Consider the following 26,503-nt stretch of genomic DNA (forward strand, 5'->3'; position numbering starts at 1 on the left):
GAAAAAAATCAGAAAAAACATCTTCTGTAGGCTAAAGTAAAGTATTTAGTGTGACCTCCCTTTACACTTGAGCAACAGCAGGAACCTGGCTCTTGTAAACCTAAATGTAATGGAACCCTAAATAATGTCATTGCTAACAACAGTATTTGTTCTACTATTTCATGCCAAAATGACTGCTGTGAAAAAAGGTCTATTATCCCAAATTTCTGCAAGAAATGCTTGAGCATTACATACACAAGTGGTATGAGTTGAATTCATTGGAAGCTTGCTAATAAGACCAACTTTCAATCACACCATTCTATTCAAAATGCCAAAGATCACAGAATTTGACAGACATAAAATCATACTGTTGCATCAGCAAGGCCACTCTCAAAGGGAGGTTTATTATCTAGTAGACTGTGCCCAGTTAAGCATACAAGCTTCACTATTAAAAGATCCCCTAACAAGATCTTGGATAAAGAGAATGCTAGAAGCACAAAAAATAGGAGCGGCAGAAAGGCTAAAGCAGTGTTTTTCAACCAGTGTGCCGTGGCACACTAGTGTGCCATGAGAGATCCTCAGGTGTGCCGCGGCAGACTGACAACAGTGCGAGGGTGTCCCTCTTTCAAATTTTTAAATATTGGGATGTATGTGACAGGCTCATCAGGCATCATTTACAACCATGACATTGACATTCATTCACAGACAATCATTATGATTGTTTGTGAATGAATGTCAATATGTCATGTATAGTTTGAAGGAGGCATGGCAGCACAGTACAGTATATATATATATATATATATATATATATATATATATATATATATATATATATATATATATATACATACATACTGTGTATATATATATATATATATCCTGTATTAGGCTACAATGTGTGATTTTGTAAAATTTTGGGATGGTGATGTGCCACAGGATTTTTTAATGTAAAAAAGTGTGCCACGGCAAAAAAAAGGTTGCAAATCACTGGGCTAAAGTATGCAATCAGGAAATTGAAGATTAGTCTAAGTGGACTAGAATAAGGGACATATAGTGGAACATATAAGAGATGCTGTTAAAACATATTAAAACATATTTATTAATTAACATTTAAGTTAAAACATCTCATACCTTTAAAAATTCACAAATATCTCTCATGGAAACGTTTAGGAAGCCAAAAACCAGACACAGCTGTAATTGGCTACTTTTAATTAATAATGTGCAAGAAAGTGCCGGACTGAAAGTATTATCCTCAAAAATAATAATAAGAAAAATAGTAAGGAGGAGTCTCTTTAAAGGTTGAACAAAAAAGAAGGTATAAACCTCCAATGGTTTGTACACCTGAATAGCACTCTAATTCCCTATATCAAATGAAATAGAGTACTATGTGACGGGTGACACTGGGTAAAATAAAATATAACTTTTATTGGGACTAATTAAAATCAATGGTAAGACAATACATTTAAAACTACAAGAACTGTGTTAACTTAAATCCTGGACAGGAGTCTGCAAGTTAATATATGAAATAAAACCCCAGTATGGGCAGGTGAAATGTGCATTAGGTATATCACAATACTATGTTGCTCCTTTTACGTGATATAGAATCTAACTCCAGGTCTGTCTTAATAGTATCCTACTGATTTAGAGTGATTTATGGTATAATGTAGTATACCATGTACATATAATAGGATATTTGTATCAATTATATTAATACTGCAATTTGCTTTGCCATGAATGGAGCTGCTTGTGTTAATATTGTTGAATTGCACACCACCAAAATCTAGTCACAGTAACTACACTATTGCCTTAATTACTTGCCAAAAAGTACTAGTTTGTAGGTGATATTGGTATCCCACTCAGATTATATATGACGTTAATTCTATCATATACTTATGATTAATACTGGTTTTCCTAATCAATTATTATCAGTGGGTCCTTCAATAAATCCTTAAAATAATGGCTAAGTAATGGCTAAGCAATTTAGTGTTGCAGTGCAAATAACCACAGCTTAGTAACAGTTTGTCTGTGTGGTTATAAGAACACAAATCTGATACTATTGTATCTATCAAGTAAAAATACTTAAAGGTAACTATGTATCAATATACCTTGTCTTAATCCACTGTTAAATTAGTGGATTGCCTAAAGGAGCTGTCTTGTAAGACAACAATCAAAGTGAATTAATATTCCTCATTCACCTACATTCAAGCATTATAAACCAATTGTTAGACTACCTGTCCATTTGTAGAGTAATATATCTATTAGCTACCTTCTACCATCCAAGTATATAACTGTGTGTAGCTAGATATCTAGTACTGGATCGTGAGTGAGCTAACTGATTAAACATCAAATTTTTTAGGTTTAAAATAATATAGCTCTTAGCTGCCCTCAGCCGTCTAGATATATCATTGCATGCCGCTCAGTATCATTTGCTAAATCGTGAGTGCGCTAACTGGTTATATATCAAATTTTAAGTTGGTTAAAGTAATGTAGCTATTAGCTACCCACCACCTTCTAAGCAAATGTCTGATTACTGCTAAATATAATTAGCTGGAGCGTAGGTAAGCCAACTGATTAAATATCAAGTTTTTTTAAAACTAAAAATGCGGTTCATAGTACTACCTATTTTGAACTTTATTTTAAGATCCTTACACAATGGCATTACACTCCCTTACGCTTATTTCAGATCTCCAAAACAAATTCTTCTATGTGTTGGAGGGGATGTGGCAAAGTGGGATCCCCTGCCCATATGTGGTGGGAGTGTCCTAAGATTCAGAGAATCTGGACCAGGGCATTCTATTACTGCACCAAACTAGGTTTGGTGGAATCTAGTCGGCCAGCTGTAGCGCTATTTCATTTATTCTCTGACAAGATACCTCGACATTTAAAATACCTGTGCATATATATTTTCATGTCTGTTAAACTAAATATCGCTAGGGCATGGCTCCAATCTAAGGGCCCTAGATGGAGCCAGATTAAGTCTACAATGGTACATATTGAAACTATGGAATGCGCGGTCTTTGCAGCTAACAACAAAATCCCGATTCATTGTCTCTGCTGGGAAGCTTGGCGACAATGCCTAGAAGGAGAAATTATCACGTGCTAGCAATGCCTTGTGCCTTATGTAGTAGGATTATAGATGACACCAGACATAGGGTGTGGAAACTGGTCGCCGGTGGGTTCTCCTGTAGGGATCCAGAGCTTTTGGGACATTTAGAACTAGAGATGGGGAGTCACCCTCCCACCCGCCCTCCTCACCCTTCACCCTCCTCCCCCCTTTTTTTTTTTTTTTTTTTCTTTTTCCCCTTCATTCCCTTCTTCTCTTTTCCTAAACTATGTGGTATACATTTGTCGAGTTGCTCTTTTTCTTGCTTGATATCAATAACCAACTCGTTAATTCATGTTTATATTATATAATGTTGTCTATTGACTGTTAATGAACCATTGTGTTCAGTACTACAAAAGTAAAAAACTATATGAGGTTTGTCTTATGTTGGAACTCTACATATGATCTAATATTGTCTAATCTTACTCTGTCATTGGAAACTATTATATAATATGCTGCTAGTGCCCTGTAACTGATAGCTACTGAGCTTTTAATGTATAGTGATGTTTCCCGTTGTTACATGAGTTTCGCCTGTTATTGTATTTGCATGTCATTTTATCATAAACCTCAATAAAAATTATTTAAACAAAAAAAAAAAGAAAAAAAAAAAAGTTTTTTTAAAAGTTTTAAGTTAAGTTCTTGCTTAATTAAAATAACACAACAATGGAGCCCATCAACTCCCCACCTCCCCTCACTCCCCTTACTCTACAAATGGACAGGTAGTCTAACAATTTGTTTATAATGCTTGAATGTAGGTGAATGAGGAATATTAATTCACTTTGATTATTGTCTTACAAGACAGCTCCTTGTAAGACAATAATCTATATATAATATATGAAATAAAACCTGCCCATACTGGGGTTTTATTTCATATATTAACTTGCAGACTCCTGTCCAGGATTTAAGTTAATACAGTTCTTGTAGTTTTAAATGTATTGTCTTACCATTGATTTTAATTAGTCCCAATAAAAGTTATATTTTATTTTACCCAGTGTCACCCGTCACATAGTACTCTGTCTTCATTTCATTTGATATAGGGAATAAGAGTGCTATTCAGGTGTACAATCCATTGGAGGTTTATACCTCCTTTTTTTGTTCATAAATTTCGTACAGAGCACCTAACTACAATATTATTTGCTATTATCATATTTGAAGGGTTATAATTGTATTCTATTACCCCTTCGGATTATTGCTGATAACTATATTCCCTATTGTACTCTCAGCTGTGCCATTGGGCTTTGTTTTTCTGCCGTCTCTTTAAAGGTTCCCTAAAATGTATTTTATCACCTAGGTGTGGAAAAAATAATGTGTATACATGATGAAAGAAGTGTAAAAATTATATCCAATAAGAAAAAAATAATAAAAATTTTAAAAAAAAGTCAGGTAATCAAAAAATAAGTCAGGTAATCCTAGTTGCTAGTGAATGTGGTTAGAAAGATGAAAGACAAGTTCCCTTCATCCATTATCCTGGAATTGTCACAGCAATCCTGGATGATGTATGATGAGTGTGTAGAAAAATAAAAAATAAAGATAAAATGATAGTGGCGATGATCAGAAAAAATGTGCCTAGAAAAAATGTGCCTAGAAAAAACAACATGTGCAAAAAATCGTCTCAAAGGGCGAGTATATTGAAAAATCACTCACCAAATATGTTAGACGATACTTGGGGGAGAAATACAAGCCTCACAAATCCTGGTAAAGGTTAGGTCAACGCGTTTCGGCCCTTGAGAGGGCCTTTTTCAAGACATAAGGAGGCTAATAATTGCTGATAATATAAATGGTCTCTTGACCAATGGAATTTGTTGCTCATTATCCCGCCAACCCATTTTTAAAATTAAAGATTAAGTGTGAACTGGATGCAAACATGAATGCGTTATTGGCATTGTATTTTTATAGATATATTATTCTATAAAAGTGGGATTTTTATGTGTGGTACTTCAACAACTAGAAATTGGGTTCTATATAAGGTTTCCAAGATATGGGAATTCAAAAATTAGAAAATTAGAATCTTTGACCAATTTTAATATATATATGAATGAGTAAATAATTGCATATATATATATATATATATATATATATATATATATATATATATATATATATATATATATATATATATATATATATATATATATATAAAACACAAAAAACCAAGCACTCACTAGCAGATTCACAGCAATGTTTAAAAGCAAAACTGGGGGAAGTCAGTTACATTTGACGCCAAAGGATCAAGCCCAGGACCACGACAAGGTCTCCCCCTTCCTGGGACCCTAAACCAGCACGCACACAATGCATACTTCCAAACAAACCAACTGAGAACCTCCCAGGGTGACACAGGCTTTTGTAACCTCCCCTATGTAAATACAAAACACAGGAATGGACCGCACTCACAGACTGGACTGGGTACACATCCTAAGCCACTGTTAACTCCATATATAAAAATATATAATATATAAAAAAAATATACGATATGTATATATATATAAAAATAAAAATAAAAAGTTCATTAAATATAAAAAAATGATATGATTTTAAGCTTGTATTCCAGCCAGTGGATATGCTCAATCAACATAAAGCATACATAGAAAGTATGTTAAAATATATAAAGATGCATATAAACATTACAAATGCACAAAAAAACATCAAAAATTGTATCGGTCATTGTGTGAAATGGATTACTTTAAATAAATAGTGTCTAAGCTTAAATGTCTGAGTAGGGCTATATAGGTAGAATAATTGAATACGATACATTTATCCCTAGATATTTCAGATCAATAAAGATAAAGGTAAAGATTATCATAGTCAAGTATAGAACTGTAAAGAAAGATAGAAAGCAAAATAAATTGCGCTAAAGAATATATATATATGACTGGTAAATATCCTTGTTATATCAAAATATATACACACGTAATGAATCTTGCTAAAATGCAACAAAATTTTTTGTATCAATAAGGTAAATAAGGTAAAAAACAGTTGCAAACAGTTGCGAATAAAAGAAACAAATTTCAGCCTATTTGCGTTATCCCTTTAAATGGTATATAGTACCTTACGGTTACTGACTGTGTCCATACAATCAAAAAATGTTCAGATTGAGTCCAGTCAAATTATATTCTTTTATTGGATATTCCAAATATAAAAGGAGAAAAAAAGGCGTATGTTGCTTTCCTTGATTGTAAACAATTTGTTGGGAGGCTGTTTCCGTGCTGCCTGTAATCAGCTGGGCAATCCAATCCTCAGCTCCAATGCAGTACCATGTAAAAGAAAAAGACAGAGGCGCACAGGGCCGACTCAAGTGAAATATTTTATAAACAGTGAAATATACACATAAAAACTAACACTTACAAGATTCGTAAGTGCTAAAAAGCACATCAGTTGAGCACTGTGTAAGTACAGCTGCTGCTCCTCCACACCAGGTTTGAGATGGAAATTTTCAGGCACGGTATCCGGAACCCCTGCTCTGATGACCATGGATAGGATTCTGAGACAGCTGGCCAAACGCTTGCTCTTTAATAGCCTAACGCGTTTCTCCCGATCAGCGTCCGGGCTTCTTCATGAGGCAGTAGTGACATATGTGTTTGGAATTGCGCCTTTGTTATTTAAAGGAGAGACAGCCAATTATCGTAAAGAGGTGTGTTACTTGGCCAATCCTGTTCATAGGTGTGTCTCATATCGCTCCACATATACAAACTTTTAGTTCGCTGCAGCGTAAATCATACCTTATCAAACATTTTTACATCAGATTGCTAAAAATCACATAGTTAATAATATATACAAAAGAAATGCTTGTAAAACTAGTTAAAATTAGCATACTAAATTGTCACAAAAGAGTTTTATAAAAGAGTATACGTAATTATTCTTTCAAATTTGACCGCTACTATATACAATAATATTTTATGCCCAAAGCATAATTGTATAGAGCGCAGTCAAAGAATAGAACTGTAAAGCAACATTAGAATGACTAAATACTATGTAGGTCTCTGTTAAGAAGATAAACCCTAGTAGAAACATACATACATTATGAATTTCTAAACTGGACCTAGAAGTAAAAGAAATCTATTCTTGAAATTTAAAGTGCAAAACAGAAAAAAAATCAATACAGAAGAAAATGACAACTGAATAGGGTGAATATATAAATAAATTAATTAATTAAATATAAGCCCAATGGTATTAGTCAAAAAAGATGGACCACTTCAAAGTTAGCATTAAGGCCTTTAGGATAAATACAATCCAGATTGACTATCCGTTTGGATTCTACCCTAAGCATTTTGTGTTCCATGTCACCTCCTCTCTAATCTTTGGGTACTTTACTAATGCCCATGTATTTGAAGATAGTGTTACTGCCCCCATGTATATCTCTGAAGTGTTTATAGATGGGTAAATCTGCCTTTTTCCATTTTATTTGTAGCAGGTGCTCTCTAATTCTATATTTAAGTTTAAGTGTGGTTTGCCCAACATATTGCATCCCGCATCCACACTCGATGAGATATATAACATATCTATCTGTACAGCGAATTGTATCATTTACCTTAAAGGTTTCATTAGTGATTTTAGACTTAAAGGTTCCAATCTTCCTTCTGTGTTCACAAGCCTTGCATAGGTGGCACAGAAAGAAACCATTAAGTCTATTACCCATAATGTCCAGACTACTTGAATTATTCTTAGTTTTGGGGATACTTTGCACTCTCAAACAAACAAACTGGATACTCAAAATGTGGAATTTAAACTGTTATAAAGAAATTTGAAGAATCAGGAGAGAGCAAGGACAAAAAAGGACTATATGGCCAAGAAAGCTTTCAAAATCTGATGAAAAGTTTCTCAGAATTTCTTCTTTGAGAGACCGGAAGAAGTCCAGCAAGGACCTGGCTCAGCATCTGGCAGGTTCATCAGGATGCCAAGTTGACCCTTCTACAGTCTGAAGAAGCTTGATCAGGAATGGTCTTTGTGGAAGGTTAGCAGCCAAAAAAAACACATTTTTGGAAGGGGAACAGTGGGATAAGGCTAAGATATGCTAAAGCTCACACAGATTGGAATGAAGATCAGTAGAAAAAAGTATTATTGGGTGACGAATCCAAGTTTTATATTTCTGGGTCCAAACGTCAACAATATATGAGAAGAAGAGTTGGAGAGAGATGGAAGAATGAGTGCATGCGACTTTCAGTGAAACATGGTGGAGAGTCTGTCCTGGTTTGGGGCTGCATTTCTTTCAGTGGTGTTGGCAATATTGTCCAAATTGATGGGATCATGAATGCTGAAAAGTACAGACAGGTTTTAATTCATCATGCCATTTCTTCTGGAAAGCGAGGGAGGGACTTTCTGCTGCTAAAGGAAGCTTCCTTTACAGCTTGCAGGACACTGACCGAGAAGGGAGCACCGCAGAGGCTGTGTAGAGATAGATTTCCCTGGACTGGGCGGAGCCTAAGGGGAAGGGGAATTTCCCCTGGAGGAAGGGAGGCCCCCCAGTGGGGATTGTTTGTTCAAAAGGGGTGGAGCTAAGGTGCGTAAGCACTGAGCTGAGTGGGAAAGACATTTTCGTGAGGTACAAGGTGTCGGCTTTGCTCTTTCTTGCTTTGCTTTTATTATGGAGGGTTTTGAGGAGATTTTGGTGCAACTCAGGGCTGCAGCTGATTCTAGGGGGCCTGCATGGTTAGCGGAACAGCTTCATGGGGTTCTCCGGGCAGAGATTTTGGAGCACTCTGTGGTGGTAAGGCTGTGACCTGTGCCATGTTCTCAACCCCCTGCTCGCCTCAGTCCAGAGGAGAGGGGGTGTTTCCAGAAGAAGAAGGTGTAGTCCTAGTGCGGGAGAAGTTGGCAGGAGCTCAACAGTAGTGGCAAGCAATTGAAGAGGCCTTGGTGAGTAGAGGGTGGGTGTGGCCCAAAAAAGTCAAGCTGAGGTCCAGAAATTAGATGGAAGGCCTGAAATTCCAACAGTCTGGTGAGTTGCAGGAGCGGGAAGGGTAACATGGCCTAATGGAGCCTGAGGTTGGGGCAGAGACAGTTGCAGGTATTGCAGGACAGGAGCAAGGGAACAGCCTATCTGGGCCTGATTATCAGCATGGGGGGGTTTACCGGACAAGATCCTGTATTTGTCTTTAGGGAGCCTATAGCAGTTGAAGGGGTAGCTAGAGTGGTAGGTCAGGCAAAATTGTCTAGTTGTGAGGAAATTAGTTTTACTAGCAATGTGGGTGTTGAGGTACATGGTTTTGCAGGGTGTCAAGGGTATGTGGGAATCCCGAATGTTGAATTTGTAGAAGAAAGTGGGGTTTCTAATGGGTTCCAGGAGAGAGCTATGGATATGTCTAGGCATGATATGATGGATTTGGATGTGGAGGAGGAAGGGGCAGTGGAATTATTTTTAGCCTCCTCAGATAATGAGGTTGTCCCTCCTACACCCAAATCTCATTCTTCATTTTCTGGTAAAAAAAAGGCAGGTGTCTGAGGTGTGTAGAAAAATTAGGGGGGGAGGATATTCATTCTGTTTCAGGTCATAGGGGTGACTCTGTTTCAAAGAGGTGGGAAGGGGGTGGTGGGTTTTCTCAGCTTTGAGTTTGTCTTCTGCAGGTTTTCAAGCGGGAGTTAAATGTCTCAAGTAACAGACAGCACGGCCTCTCTAGGCCTTCTGGATTCCTGGACAGAGACCATCAGCGTGGATCCAGATGAGGGTCTCCTAAGTGGGTTGATACACCCAATTAATTCTTCAGCGAAGCTGGTGAGCATGGCCCAGCAATGGGGTTCAGGCCAGAGAGGGAGGAGGGTTAGTACTGTCATGGCCCGGGAGGCCAGTCAAGGGTTTGATAGAAGTGGGGGAATAGGACGGCTCATTTGGCCAGGAGACTGTGATGTAAGTAATAGAGGCAGACCTCGCAGGAGGTGTATAGTTGGGGCTGAGGAGTTAAGTGGTTATGCTCCTAAACGGGGTAAGGGTAGTTTCACGGCTGGAGCTTCCATCCTGATTGTTAACAGATGGGAGGGGGGTTTTCTTCCACCAGAAGGGGGTATCTCATGTGTCCCTAATTTACAGAACCGGTTAAAGCTGCCTAGTCAGTCGGGGGTGGTTAGAAGTGAAGATTGGGATGCTTCTACTAGATTAAGAGAACATGTGATGGAGCCATGTAGGAGTGGGTTCACAGCGTGGAAGATCAAACATCAGGTGTCATTACAGGTTACCACAGCACCCAGGAGGCAGAAAAAGTGTCAGGTAAGGAGATATTGGGGCTGTCAGGGTAGGCGAGTGCTTGCGGCTCGAGTGTTGGAGTGTCTGTGGGGATTCTTTGTCAGGGTCTTTGGTGGCTAGCTTGAGGGAATTGCTGGCTAAGCTTGAAAGCTCTGGAATCCAGTCAATGGTTCCTTCGGTAGCTGGGGTTTGGGTCCCCTCAGTGGGTAAATTTTTGGGTGTGGGTATAGGTGTTGGTTCTACTGGGGGTCAAGCAAAAGTGGAGGTGGGCCCAGGTAAAGGTCAAGGGGTTGTACAGGTTGCGGGTTTGGGGAGTCAGTCGGGAGATAATTTGGTTAAGTCAAAGGGGGGTCTGAGTTGCGGGTGGCAGATACGGCTATGGCGAGGTCCTGTCTTTGTTCCATTGGCCCATTGGGTTTGCATTTGTCTAGTGAGGTAAGGGACAAGATTTGGAAGAGGGAATTTATAGAGCTTTTTTCTTTGTTGCCCTTAGAGCAGTTGTTTGAGGTTCCTAAGGATTCTAAAAAGGATTCTGCAAAGAAAGAGGAAGAGGAGCGTTAAAAACTGTATAAAAAATTGGCCAAAACATTTTCAAATTGGTTCCAGGCTTTTGTCATGTCAGGAAAATTTCCTGATCAGGGGGCTCCTTTGTTCTGCTATCTTGATGAGAAAGCTGCTGCACAGAGGATTTATGGGGGGGTGGCCTAGTGGACCTATGGTGAGCATTTTCATCAGAGGTTAGCAGTTAAGCCAGAAATGAAGTGGGACAACCGTGATATGGTTTTGTGGTTGAAGATTATGAAGCCACTACGTGGGTCAAAGCCCTTTCGGGCTGGGGCCGGCGGGCCTTCAGTCAGTAGTTCGTCAGCAAGTGGTAAAAAAGGGTTTTGCTTTGCATTCAACGAAGGGACATGTAAGTGAGGCTCGTCCTGCAAATTCCAGCACAAATGTTTCAGAAAGAATAAGTTTAAAAATATCCCCGCTTTGGGTGGTCCCTAAGCAGGAACCAGGAAAATTCAGGATGATTCACCATTTATCGTACTCAAAAGAGGGTTCGGTATATGATGGAATTCCGGACGAGTTAGCATTCGTAAAGTATGCATCGTTTGACAGGGCTCTTGAACTGGTTAGCGCTGCTGGAACCTCAGTGCTCTTAGCAAAGGTTGACATTGAGGCGGCCTTCAGGCTATTGCCAGTCTCGCAACATCTGCTCGGTTGTTTTTTTGAGGGATCTTTTTAGGTTGACCTTTGCCTTCCCATGGGGTGCTCCATATCTTGCTCTCTGAGAGTTTTAGCACTTTTTTGGAATGGGTAGTGTGTGAACATTCGGGTTTCAAATCAGTAGTTATAATCTCAACGATTTTTTTGTTCGTTGGCACGGCTGTGTCAGAGGTGTGTATATTTATGAGAGATGCATTTTATCGGATTGCTTATGAATTTGGGGTGCCAATTGCATTGGACAAGTCAGAGGGCCTGGTTTCTTGTGTTTTCGGGGTATAATGAGTGACTCAGTGAAGGAATGTAAGGCTCCCAAGGGACAAAGCGGAAGAACTGGCTGAGATCATTAAGTGTCTGTTGGGGGTTGCAAAAGTGATTTTAAAGAACCTTCAGTTGCTCTTTGGAAAGTTAAATTTTGCGTGTTGCATACTTCCAATGGGGAGGGTTTTTTCTGTAGGAGGCTATCCCTGGCGACGGCGGGTGTAAAAAAAACTACATCATTTCATTAGGCTTAACAAGGAACTTAAAGGGATAGTCTAGTGATTAAACTTTCATGATTCAGATAGAGCATGCAATTTTAAGTAACTTTCTAATTTACTCCTATTATAATTTTTTCTTATTTCTCTTGCTATCTTTATTTGAAAAGCAAGAATATAAAACTTAGTAGCCAGACCATTTTTGGCTCAGTACCTGGGTAGTGCTTGCTGATTGGTGTCTAAATGTAGCCACCAATCAGCAAGCGCTACCCAGGTGCTGAACAAAAAATGGGCCGGCTCCTAAGCTTACATTTTTGCCTTTTCAAAAAAAGATATTAAAAGAACAAAGAAAAAATGATAATATGAGTAAATTAGAAAGTTGCTTAAAATTGAATGCTCTATCTGAATCATGAATGTTTAATTTTGACCAGACTATTCCTTTAAGGAAGATTTGAGAGTATGGCTGTGTTTTTTACGGCGTTGTAATGGGTCAGCATTGATTCAAGAGGTGAGAGTGTCAAACAAAGAGTTGGGTTTGGTAACGAATTCTGCTGGAGGTGTTGGTTTTGGGGCTTTCTTCCAAGGTCATTGGTGCACTGGGAATGGCCGGGGTCCTAGAGGGAGTTGGGTTTAGTGAAGAACTTAGTTGTCCTTGAATTATTCCCAATAGTTGTGGCATTATTTGTTTGGGAGAAGGACCTGTTGAATAAGTCGGTGGTTTCTCTACTGATAACATGGGAGTGGTGGCAGCGATCAATAGACTGACTGCATCATTGCCACCTGTAATCAGATTGTTGAGAGTACTGGTTCTGCAATGTCTGAAAATGAATGTGTTGGTGAGGGCGCAACATATTCCAGGTGCGAGGAACTTGAAGGTGGACTATTAGTAACTGATGTCGTGTGGTCTGTTTCTAAAGTGGAATTTTTTTTGAGAAGCAAAACAAATCAAAGTGGTAGAGGCCAATCAGTTTTACTTTTTTCAAGTGGTTTGAGTGTTTGCCCCTGCAAATCTTTGGGGAAGTTTTTGGGTTTGCATCTTCAAGTGGGGGGGGTTACCTGTTAGTTCACCAGAATGGAGGTTCATTGTCTCAATTTCAGTTCCATGCTGTACTAAGTAGGGTGTTGTCAAAGTTGGGGCTGGTTTCATCAGAGTTTGGCTCCCATTCATTTAGGATTGGGGCGGCTACGGAGGCGGCTGCTTTAGGTTTGGATGAGAGGGTGCTGATGAATATTGGTAGGTGGGGATCGCAAAGTTATCGTTTGAATATTCGCCCAGAGTTAGGAATTTGAATTAAGTGTGTTTTTGTGCTTGTTTTGTAGGTTATCAGAGGATCTAGTTGGTGGGTCATTCTTTTATATACTGGGCCAGGAAGACGGCAGCAGAAAGAGAGAATGGTCTTCAGCTGGGTTTCTCTAGGGCAGGCTTTGAAGTCAAATGGTTTGGGGTTCGGGGTCTCTGTTGGAGCCAAGTGTTGTTGATGGTAGTCGATTATTGCAAGCGATGGCGGCATCCCGATATATTGTTGGTGCATGCAGGAGGTAATGATTTGGGTTTTATGCCACAAAAGGAATTGGTGAGGAGGATAAAAAGTGATTTGACTAGGTTGATGGCATTGTTTCCTGCCATGAAAATAGTTTGGTCTGATATTGTTCCTAGGTTAAGGTGGAGGGCAGCGTGGGACCCATCTAGGTTGGATAAGAGTAGAAGGAAAGTCAATAAATTGGTTGGGTCATTTATGAGGAGGATTAATGGGGCTGTGATACGCTATCCTGAGTTGGAGGATGTTGGGAAAGGGGAATTTTATAGGGAAGACGGGGTGTATTTTAATGAATTTGGCATGTTTATTTTGGGGATTCAGGAAGGTTTACAGACCATACTGCAGGTTGGCAGGATTGGGCTGACAAAGTCAGGCCAGTCATTGGCAGGGGGTGCTAGTTTGCCTTCCTCTTGCACAGCGTAGATATGGCCATTGTTAATATTAAGTGCCTCCCTATGGGGTGGGACAGCAGTTGGATGTAGCTCTGGGGGGCATGGGGTTCCTTAGAGCAGGGTGGTTAAGAAGGAAGTAACGGACAGAGCAGAATTCCTGTGCTGTGTCCAGTCATAAGCAGAAAAAGTTACGACCATGTTACAAAAGAAAGAAAACAAAAAGTTGGGTGCGGAGGCTGGACTAGCACCGCTGGTGGGTTTGGAATTATTTATTGTTATGGTTAATGTATTGTGAAAATTAACTTATATATGGTTATATTAATTAAGTTGTTTTTAATAAATAAGCTGCAGCCTCATTTTTACCAAAATAAGGTGTTGTGTCAATATTTATGGAGGAAGGGTAAATGAAAAATTTTGGAGGTGGTATGTTTCAAGTTATTGTTAGGGCCGAGAGTCTTGACGATTCAAGGGGTCAAGATTGTTCCTGGACTAGGTGGTGCCTAAGAGGAAGGGGAATTTTACCCTTGGAGGAAGGGAGGCCCCTGTGGGGATTGGTTGTTCAAAAGGGGTGGCGCTAAGGAACGTAAGCACTGAGATGAGCAGGAAAGAAATTTTTGTGAGGTACAAGGTGTCGGATTTGTCCACCCACCCTCCCCCTGAGGATTTGGTTGGTTGGATATTCAATGTATCATGCTATTTGTCGCAGTTTAATATGGCGGGGGATGCTAGTCCGCCTCCCTCTTGCACAGCATAGATATGGCCATTGTTAATATTAAGTGCCTCCCCATGGGGTGGGAGAGCAGTTGGATGTAGCTCTGGGGGCATGGGGTTCCTTAGAGCAGGGTGGTAAAGAAGGAAGTAACGGACAGAGCAGAATTCCTGTGCTGTGTCCAGTCATATGCAGATATGCTTAAAAGAAAAAAAGTTGTTCCAAAAGAAAAGAAAACAAAAAGTTGGGTGGGGAGGCTGGACTAGCACCGCTGGTGGGTTTAGAATTATTTATTGTTATGGTTAATGTATTGTGAAAATTAACTTACATATGGTTATATTAATTAAGTTGTTTTTAATAAACAAGCTGCGGCCTAATTTTTACCAAAATAAGGTGTGTCATTATTTATGGAGGAAGGGTAAAAGAAAAATTTTGGAGGTGGTATGTTTCAAGTTATGGTTAGGGCCGAGAGTCTTGACGATTCAAGGGGTCAAAGATTTTACTGATTCTAATAAATATGCAGAAGATCTTTATCTCAGTATAGTGTGTACTGTATGTGTTGTGTCTGGGGAAGATGCTGTGTATGAGTGTGTGTGGTGGTAATGGCTATGTTTGTTTTCCAGTGTGTATGTGATATGTCTGGGGGGAGCTGCTCTGTATGAGTGTGAGTTGGTGGCAATGATTGTGTATGGTTTGTGTCTAAGGGAAGCTGCTGTGTATGAGTGTGATTCACTTGGTGACAATGTCAGGGTGTGTTTTACAGTGTGTATGTGTTGTGTCTGGAGAAGCTGCTGTGTATAAGTGTTTTTCTCTTGGGGACAATATCAGTGTGTCTTTACAGTGTGTATGTGTGGTGTCTGTGAAAGCTGCTATGTATGAGTGTGTGCTGGTGTGCCTGGGGGAGCTGCTGTGTATGTGTGTATAACTTGGTGACAATGTCTGTGTGTGTTTTTCAGTGTGTATGTGTTGTGTCTGGAGAAGCTGCTGTGTATGAGTGTGGTTCCCTTTGTGACAATATCAGTGTGTCTTTACAGTGTGTATGTGTTGTGTCTGGAAAAGCTGCTGTGTATGAGTGTGTGTTGGTGTGTCTGAGGGAGCTGCTGTGTATGTGTGTTTCACTTGGTGACAATGTCAGTGTGTGTTTTCCAGTGTGTATATGTTGTGTCTGGGAAAGCTGCTGTGTATGAGTGTGGTTTACTTGGTGACAATGTCAGTGTGTCTTTATAGTGTGTATGTGTTGTGTCTGGGGAAGCTGCTGTGTTTGAGTGTGTGTTGGTGTTTCTGGGGGAGCTGCTGTGTATGTGTTTTTCACTTGGTGACAATGTCAGTGTATCTTTACAGTGTGTGTATATGGTGTGTCTGGGGGAGCTGCTGTGTATGTGTGTGTGTAACTTGATGACAATGTCTGTGTGTGTTTTACAGTGTGTATATGTTGTGTATGAGTGTGTGGTGTTTTAATGGCTGTGTGTGTGTTTTCCAGTGTGTATGTGTTGTGTCTGGGGGAGCTGCTCTGTATTAATGTGTGTTGCTGGCAACGTCTGTGTTTCGATGTCAGAGTGTATATGGCTTTGAGGGCCTGTATGTCTGCATATATGATATCCTTGTGGCTGTGCAACTTTATGTGTTTGTGAAACCTGGTGGATGACTGTAAAAAAACTGGAAATGTATGTGTGAGTTCTTGTTTTATTGGGGCCCATTTATCAAGCTCCGAACAGGGGGCAGCGCTGCACCAGCTGCTGGTGCAATGTTAAATGCGGAGAGCATATTGCACCACTTCGCCCGGCTTCGTTGAGGACTTCGGCCCGGTTAGGTGAAGCCTTCTCAAGGTAGGGTGATCTTCAAGGGGTTAGTGTTAGGTTTTATTAAGGGGGGATTGGGTGGGTTTTAGAGTAGGGTTGGGTGTGTGGGTGGTGGGTTTTAATGTTGGGGGGGCATTGTACTTTTTTTTTTACAGGTAAAAGAGCTGATTACTTTGGGGCAATGCCCCGCAAAAGGCCCTTTTAAGGGCTATTTGTAATTTAGTATAGGGTAGGGCTTTTTATTATTTTGGGGGGCTTTTTTATTTTATTAGGGGATTAGATTAGGTGTAATTAGTATAAAAACTTGTAATTATTTTATTATTTTCTGTAATTTAGTGTTTTTTTCGTACTTTAGCTTTATTTTACAGGTAAATTTGTCTTTATTTTAACTAGGTAGCTAAACTAAGCGATTATAAGCAACAAGCTGCAATATTAGATTCTAGATTTATTGAGAAAGGCTACCAAGTTAAAACATTAGAACAGGCAAAAGAAAAGGTTTCATTAATGGACAGAAAATCCCTTTTACTACCTACTGAAAAACTAAAAACAAAAAGACAACAGAAGACGCAAAATAATGTTAGATTCATTACGACTTACAGTCAGGGTTCAAGGGAAATACAAAATATTTTAAGGAAACATTGGGGGGTCTTAAAGGCTGATCCTGTACTGGGCGGTAGTTTACCAGACCAACCTTTGGTCACTTTTAGAAAGAATACTGATTTTAAAAATATTTTAGCACCCACCAAACTGCGAGACACAAATAAACAACAAAATACCAAAGATAAAATACACTGGTTACAACAAAAACCTGGCACCTATAAATGTGGGGCACCTAGATGTGGCATGTGCCTATATGTAAACAGGGAGGCCGCTTTCACCAATTCAGGGGGAAACAAAATATTTAAGCAAAAATTTAAAAGTAATTGCAGCACCACTTATGTAATATACTTGTTGAGCTGCAGCTGCAATTTAATCTATATAGGAAGAACTAAAAGGAATATACGTACCAGATTAGGAGAACATGTTAATAATATTAAAAATGGCCTAATCACACACAGTGTGCCAGAACATTTTAAACTACATCATAACTCCAATCCTTCAAGTCTCAAAATCCAGGTTATAGACTGGATACCCCCTAATAAATTCTCAAATAGTGGATTTATCAATTGGATACCATGCAACCGTCAGGTTTAAATCTAGAACTTGATTTACAAGCATTCATGTAGTCCATTGTGTTAGCACACATATTGTCTGATTTTTAGTTCTTGTAATCTAGTGACTAGGTCAGTAAAGATATAGGGGGGTAGTTATCAAGCCGTCAACCTCAAATACGCTGGAATTCCGCAGCGTATTTGTGGCGAGGCTGATTCGCCTTAGTTATCAAGCCCTAGATACCGGCAAAAGTAGAATTTTGTGACGTAAACTTCGATCCGCCGGACTCAGTCCGACACAGATCGATTCTTACGTCACTCCAGATGTGTGTGCGGCACAATCTGACTACTTTTGCTAGTTATCAAAAAACTAGCAGGTACGCTCGGCACTTTTATGGCCCAGCATACCTGGTTTTCAATCCGCCGCCCTGGAGGCGGCGGATCCCATAGGAGTCAATGGGAGTCTGACCATAGCGAAAGTTCATGTTCGCTGCTGCCATACATCCCATTGATTCCTATGGGAGCTGTCTGCACCTAACACCCTAACATGTACCCCGAGTCTAAACACCCCTAATCTGTCCCCCCTACACCGCCGCAACTAAATAAAGTTATTACCCCCTAAACCGCCGCTCCCGGAGCCCACCGCAAGCTATAATAAACATGTTAACCCCTAAACCGCCGCTCCCTGAACCCGCCGCAACTATAATATATGTATTAACCCCTAAACCGCCGCTCCCGGACCCCGCCACAACCTATATTAAATTTATTAACCCCTATCCTGCCCCCCCTACACTGTCGCCACCTATAATACATTTATTAACCCCTATCCTGCCCCCCACTACACCGCCGCCACTGTAATAAAATTATTAACCCCTAAACCTAAGTCTAACACTAACCCTAACACCCCCTAACTTAAATATTAATTAAATAAATCTAAATAATATTTCTATTATGAACTAAATTAATCCTATTTAAAACTAAATACTTACCTTTAAAATAAACCCTAATATAGCTACAATATAAATAATAATTATATAGTAGCTATTTTAGGATTTATTTTTATTTTACAGGCAAATTTCATTTTATTTTAACTAGGTACAATAGCTATTAAATAGTTATTAACTATTTAATAGCTTACCTAGCTAAAATAAAGAGAAATTTACCTGTAAAATAAAAACTAACCTAAGTTACAATTACAACTAACATTACACTATACTTTAATAAATTATTCCTATTTAAAACTAACTACTTACCTGTAAAATAAACCCTAAGATAGCTATAATGTAATTAATAATTACATTGTAGCTATCTTAGGATTTATATTTATTTTATAGGTAACTTTGTATTTATTTTAGCTAGTTAGAATAGTTATTCAATAGTTATTAACTATTTAATAACTACCTAGCTAAAAGAAATACAAAATTACCTGTAAAATAAATCCTAACCTAAGTTACAATTAAACCTAACACTACACTATCATTAAATTAATTAAATAAATTAACTACAAATAACTACAATTAAATACAATTACATAAACTAACTAAAGTACAAAAAATAAAAAAAGCTAAGTTAAAAAAAATAAAAAAAATAAGTTACAAACATTTAAAAAATATTACAACAATTTTAAGCTACTTACACCTAACCTAAGCCCCCTAATAAAATAACAAAGCCCCCCAAAATAAAATAATTCCCTACCCTATTCTAAATTAAAAAAGTTCAAAGCTCTTTTACCTTACCAGCCCTTAAAAAGGCCTTTTGCGGGGCATGCCCCAAAGAAAACTGCTCTTTTGCCTGTAAAAGAAAAATACAACCCCCCCCCAACATTAAAATCCACCACCCACATACCCCTAATCTAACCCAAACCCCCTTAAAAAAACCTAACACTACCCCCCTGAAGATCATCCTACCTTGAGTCGTCTTCACTCAGCCGAGCAGCGATGGAACCGAAGAGGAGATCCGGAGTGGCAGAAGTGATCCTCCAAGGGGCACTGAAGAGGTCTTCCATCCGATGAAGTGATCCTCCAAGCGGCGCTGAAGAAGTCTTCCATCCGATGAAGTGATCCTCCAAGCGGCGCTGAAGAAGTCTTCGATCCGGGCGATGTCATCTTCCAAGCGGGGTCTTCAATCTTCTTCTTCAGGATCCATCTTCATTCCGCTGACGCGGAACATCCTTCTTTCCCGACGGACTACCGACGAATGAAGGCTCCTTTAAGGGACGTCATCCAAGATGGTGTCCCTTCAATTCCGATTGGCTGATAGGATTCTATCAGCCAATCGGAATTAAGGTAGGAAAAATCTGATTTGCTGATTGAATCAGCCAATCAGATTGAGCTTGCATTCTATTGGCTGATTGGAACAGCCAATAGAATGCAAGCTCAATCTGATTGGCTGATTGGATCAGCCAATCGGATTGAACTTCAATCTGATTGGCTGATTCAATCAGCCAATCAGATTTTTCCTACCTTAATTGCGATTGGCTGATAGAATCCTATCAGCCAATCGGAATTGAAGGGACGCCATCTTGGATGACGTCCCTTAAAGGAGCCTTCATTCGTTGGTAGTCCGTCGGGAAAAAAGGATGTTCCGTGTCGGCGGAATGAAGATGGATCCTGAAGAAGAAGATTGAAGACCCCGCTTGGAAGATGACATCGCCCGGATCAAAGACTTCTTCAGCGCCGCTTGGAGGATCACTTCATCGGATGGAAGACTTCTTCAGCGCCGCTTGGAGGATCACTTCATCGGATGGAAGACTTCTTCAGCGCCCCTTGGAGGATCACTTTTGCCGCTCCTGATCTCCTCTTCGGTTCCATTGCTACTCGGCTGAGTGAAGACGACTCAAGGTAGGATGATCTTCAGGGGAGTAGTGTTAGGTTTTTTTAAGGGGGGTTTGGGTTAGATTAGGGGTATGTGGGTGGTGGGTTTTAATGTTGGGGGGGTTGTATTTTTCTTTTACAGGCAAAAGAGCAGTTTTCTTTGGGGCATGCCCCGCAAAAGGCCCTTTTAAGGGCTGGTAAGGTAAAAGAGCTTTGAACTTTTTTAATTTAGAATAGGGTAGGGCATTTTTTTATTTTGAGGGGCTTTGTTATTTTATTAGGGGGCTTAGATTAGGTGTAAGTAGCTTAAAATTGTTGTAATATTTTTTAAATGTTTGTAACTTATTTTTTTTATTTTTTGTAACTTAGCTTTTTTTATTTTTTGTACTTTAGTTAGTTTATGTAATTGTATTTAATTGTAGTTATTAGTAGGTAATTTATTTAATTAATTTAATGATAGTGTAGTGTTAGGTTTAATTGTAACTTAGGTTAGGATTTATTTTACAGGTAATTTTGTATTTCTTTTAGCTAGGTAGTTATTAAATAGTTCATAACTATTTAATAAATATTCTAACTAGCTAAAATAAATACAAAGTTACCTGTAAAATAAATCTAAATCCTAAGATAGCTACAATGTAATTATTAATTTCATTATAGCTATCTTAGGGTTTATTTTACAGGTAAGTATTTAGTTTTAAATAGGAATAATTTATTAAAGTATAGTGTAGTGTTAGGTGTAATTATAACTTAGGTTAGTTTTTATTTTACAGGTAAATTTCATTTATTTTAGCTAGGTAAGCTATTAAATAGTTAATAACTATTTAATAGCTATTGTACCTAGTTAAAATAAATTGAAATTTGCCTGTAAAATAAAAATAAATCCTAACATAGCTACAATATAATTATTATTATTATTTAGATTTATTTAATTAATATTTAAGTTAGGGGGGTGTTAGGGTTAGTGTTAGACTTAGGTTTAGGGGTTAATAATTTTATTACAGTGGCGGCGGTGTAGTGGGGGGCAGGATAGGGGTTAATAAATTTATTATAGGTGGCGACGGTGTAGGGGGCCAGATTAGGGGTTAATAAGTTTAATATAGGTTGCAGCGGGGTCCTGGAGCAGCGGTTTAGGCGTTAAACTATTTATTTAGTTGCGGCGAGGTGCGGGATCAGCAGGATAGGGGTTAATAACTTTATTATAGAGGGCGACGGTATAGGGGGGCAGGATAGGGGTTACTAGGTATAATGTAGGTTGCGGCGGTGTCCGGGAGCGGCAGTTTAGGGGTTAATACATTTATAAGAGTTGCGGCGGGGTCTAGGAGCGGCGGTTTAGGGGTTACTAACTTTATTTATAGGGGGTAGAACAGTGTAGTTTAGTGTGGGTGCTTAGTGACAGGCTAGCAAGAAAGCTGTAAAAAAGCCGAAGAGCAGCGAGATTGGATGAGTGATAACTCTCACAGTCCGCTGCTCATCTCCCCGTACTTGGTGCGCGGCTTTTTGACAGCTTTTTTGATAACTTAGGCGAATTTTTGCAGGTCCGCGGCGGCGATGTGAGGCGAGCTTATGCGGGCGTATTGGGGCGGCGAAGGCAGGAAAAGTAGACACGTTGATAACTACCCCCCATAGTATTCTATACAATTGGTATAAATCTGCACCTTTTAAAAAAAAATTAGCGAATCAGCTGTTTTTATTATTTTTTTATTTTTGGCACCTAATTCTATGATTAATGGGAGACAAAAATATACACATGTTTAAACTTTTAACATTTCAAGTAATATTAATGTTTTTAATATAATTTCAATGTTTTATTTAGTTTAGTTTATTTAACAAAAGCTTGCATATGTTCACACTGTGGTTTGTTAAATATATCTATTTATGAGGTTACTGTGCTAAGTAATAATGTGTTTATCAAACTAACATATGTTTTTGATGTATGTCACAGTGCTAAGAAACAATGTAATTAGACAAACACTTGTTCAAAGTTCATTCAACAATTAAGTTCACCTAGGCATTGATTGGCTGATAACCTAACTTTGCATTTATTGGTTCCTTTAAAAAGCCGGTAGGAGCCTCTCTTTTGTCACTTTCAATTTTTCTCTTGAAAAAGTCTGAGCGTCCTCAGACGAAACGCGTAGAGACTCTAACACTGCTGGTTTATAACTCCAGCCACATCACTAGTGTCTATCCTGTTAAACGGGTGGCCACTTTCCAGCCTATTGCCACAAGTGGTTCCTCCTAACAGTTTGTACAGAGGACATCTTCTACCACACCAGTGAAGCACAGTCTGGATGTAAAGACCTCTTTATATGCTGTTTTACTATTTTTATCTTGTAAGTAGCCATTTGTATGTGTGCACTTACGTTTAATAAAATCTACTACACTTGAATCGGGCTGCGCCTGTTTCTGCTTTCTACTTTCAGATTAAATAGTTAATAACTATTTAATAACTATTCTACCTAGTTAAAATAAATACAAAGTTGCCTGTAATATAAAAATAAATCCTAACCTATAACTATTAGTTATATTGTAGCTAGCTTAGGGTTTATTTTATAGGTAAGTATTTAGTTTTAAATAGGAATTATTTAGTTAATAGTAGTTATTTTATTTATATTTATTTAAATTATATTTAAGTTAGGGGGGTGTTAGGGTTAGGGTTAGACTTAGATTTAGGGGTTAAGCGGTTTAGTGGTTAATATATTTATTATAGTGGCGGTGATGTCCGGTTCGGAAGATTAGGGGATAGAAATTTTATTTTAGTGTTTGCGATGTGGGGGGGCCTCGGGTTAGGGGTTAATAGGTAGTTTATGGGTCTTAGTGTACTTTTTAGCACTTTAGTTAAGAGTTTTATGCTACAGCGTTAGACCATAAAACTCTTAACTACTGACTTTAAAATGCGGTACCAGGCTTGACAGGAGAGGGTCTACCGCTCACTTTTTAGAAGACTCGTAATACCGGCGCTATGCAAGTCCCATTGAAGAAAGAGGATACGCAATTGACGTAAGTGGATTTGCGGTATTTTCGAGTCTGGCCGAAAAAGTGAGCGGTACACCTGTACCTGCAAGACTCGTAATACCAGCGGGCGTTAAAAAGCAGCGTTGGGACCTCTCAAAGCTGCTTTTTAAGGCTAACGCAAGACTCGTAATCTAGCAGAATATTATTTAATATATTTTTGTATGAAAATGATATCAGTATCAACAAATAATACTTTTTATACATTAAAATGTGTGATTTCATTAAATATTTACATTAAATATGTGTTTACATGTGCTTTGGGGCAAATGTAAATTAGTATAAATTAAATATATATATATATTATTTAATATGCTGTGTATAATGCTTTTGGCACAATAATTCAGTAACACATTAATAATGTATAACATTGTTATAATGTAAGTAATGTTTTATGTAATTTTATCTGAGTTAATCCTCCTATGTTAATACTGTAGATATTGAAAACTTGGCTTCCTCTCTGTCCTTATGCCTTTCTCACTACTTCTTACTGCTCATATATATCCCCATTGCACAAACAGTATTCTGCCCTCAAAGGAATCCACAGCCTTGTCCTTCTGTGCAGATATGCAAAGGTATAAAGGGATAGAAAGGTCAAATTGGAAATGAACATGGTTACATTTACATTTTAAATAGAATCAGTTTTGCAGAATACTTCCTTTAGCACAAATGCTTCTAGTAGAAGTTATAACTGTTTTTCATCAGCAAGCATATGCACATACGCTGTAAGTGCCCTGTGCACCAGCATTCATATACCTAACTTTCTCAGAGTCAGCAGTGGTTTATACAGGGAGTGCAGAATTATTAGGCAAATTAGTATTTTGACCACATCATCCTCTTTATGCATGTTGTCTTACTCCAAGCTGTATAGGCTCGAAAGCCTACTAGCAATTAAGCATATTAGGTGATGTGCATCTCTGTAATGAGAAGGGGTGTGGTCTAATGACATCAACACCCTATATCAGGTGTGCATAATTATTAGGCAACTTCCTTTCCTTTGGCAAAATGGGTCAAAAGAAGGACTTGACAGGCTCAGAAAAGTAAAAAATAGTGAGATATCTTGCAGAGGGATGCAGCACTCTTAAAATTGCAAAGCTTCTGAAGCGTGATCATCGAACAATCAAGCGTTTCATTCAAAATAGTCAACAGGGTTGCAAGAAGCGTGTGGAAAAACCAAGGCGCAAAATAACTGCCCATGAACTGAGAAAAGTCAAGCGTGCAGCTGCCAAGATGCCACTTGCCACCAGTTTGGCCATATTTCAGAGCTGCAACATCACTGGAGTGCCCAAAAGCACAAGGTGTGCAATACTCAGAGACATGGCCAAGGTAAGAAAGGCTGAAAGACGACCACCACTGAACAAGACACACAAGCTGAAATGTCAAGACTGGGCCAAGAAATATCTCAAGACTGATTTTTCTAAGGTTTTATGGACTGATGAAATGAGAGTGAGTCTTGATGGGCCAGATGGATGGGCCCGTGGCTGGATTGGTAAAGGGCAGAGAGCTCCAGTCCGACTCAGACGCCAGCAAGGTGGAGGTGGAGTACTGGTTTGGGCTGGTATCATCAAAGATGAGCTTGTGGGGCCTTTTCGGGTTGAGGATGGGGTCAAGCTCAACTCCCAGTCCTACTGCCAGTTTCTGGAAGACACCTTCTTCAAGCAGTGGTACAGGAAGAAGTCTGCATCCTTCAAGAAAAACATGATTTTCATGCAGGACAATGCTCCATCACACGCGTCCAAGTACTCCACAGCGTGGCTGGCAAGAAAGGGTATAAAAGAAGAAAATCTAATGACATGGCCTCCTTGTTCACCTGATCTGAACCCCATTGAGAACCTGTGGTCCATCATCAAATGTGAGATTTACAAGGAGGGAAAACAGTACACCTCTCTGAACAGTGTCTGGGAGGCTGTGGTTGCTGCTGCACGCAATGTTGATGGTGAACAGATCAAAACACTGACAGAATCCATGGATGGCAGGCTTTTGAGTGTCCTTGCAAAGAAAGGTGGCTATATTGGTCACTGATTTGTTTTTGTTTTGTTTTTGAATGTCAGAAATGTATATTTGTGAATGTTGAGATGTTATATTGGTTTCACTGGTAAAAATAAATAATTGAAATGGGTATATATTTGTTTTTTGTTAAGTTGCCTAATAATTATGCACAGTAATAGTCACCTGCACACACAGATATCCCCCTAAAATAGCTATAACTAAAAACAAACTAAAAACTACTTCCAAAACTATTCAGCTTTGATATTAATGAGTTTCTTGGGTTCATTGAGAACATGGTTGTTGTTCAATAATAAAATTAATCCTCAAAAATACAACTTGCCTAATAATTCTGCACTCCCTGTATGACACAAGCCCTATAAGGAGTCTGTGGTCCCTGCAGGAAGATTAATCTAACCTGATCTCATAAAAGTTCAAGAATAATATGAGCTGGTTTACTATAAAGAGAATAGATTAGATGACAAGTATTCCGATTTGCTCATGATCAGATCAGTCAGAATGTAACCTAAGTTTCAAACATGTCAGCTATCTTATCACACTGAAGGCAGGGGCTAAACTGAGAATTTCTAAGTGCTCATTTTACAAGAAATAAGTACGGTAAGTTGTTTGCTGTTTTTTTAACGCAATCTGTTTCTGTTTATTTTAAATGAACTAATTTGTTATTACCAAAAAAACACTATTTATCCCCTTCAAGTGTTTAACATCGGAACAAAGTTGTGATGTAAACACTTGCTTGAAAAATGAAATCACGCAATCGCAGATGCGATCATGTAACTTGAAGGCTGGGCTCAGATCATGGGGGGCTGCCTACGATCGAATACGATTGGGTTGATTGACACCCCTGCTAGCGGCCAATTGGCTGGGGGCGGTATTGCACCAGCAGTTCACAATAACTGCTGGTGCAATGATAAATGCCGACAGCATATGCTGTCGGCATTTATCGATGTGCGGCAGATATGATTCGCTATAGCGGATCATATCTGTCCGCACCATGATACATTTACCCCATTGTGTTCACCTTGTTTAAAGCCAACATGGGCGGAGTTTCTACTCTCAGGTTAATTTTACCTCTTTATACACCTTTAATCATAAATTCAGTCTAATTACAGCTCCATCTGCTGGTGAACTCCTAATATAT

The sequence above is a fragment of the Bombina bombina genome, chromosome 1 (genome assembly GCF_027579735.1).
Source record: "Bombina bombina isolate aBomBom1 chromosome 1, aBomBom1.pri, whole genome shotgun sequence".
Lineage (NCBI taxonomy): Eukaryota > Metazoa > Chordata > Amphibia > Anura > Bombinatoridae > Bombina > Bombina bombina.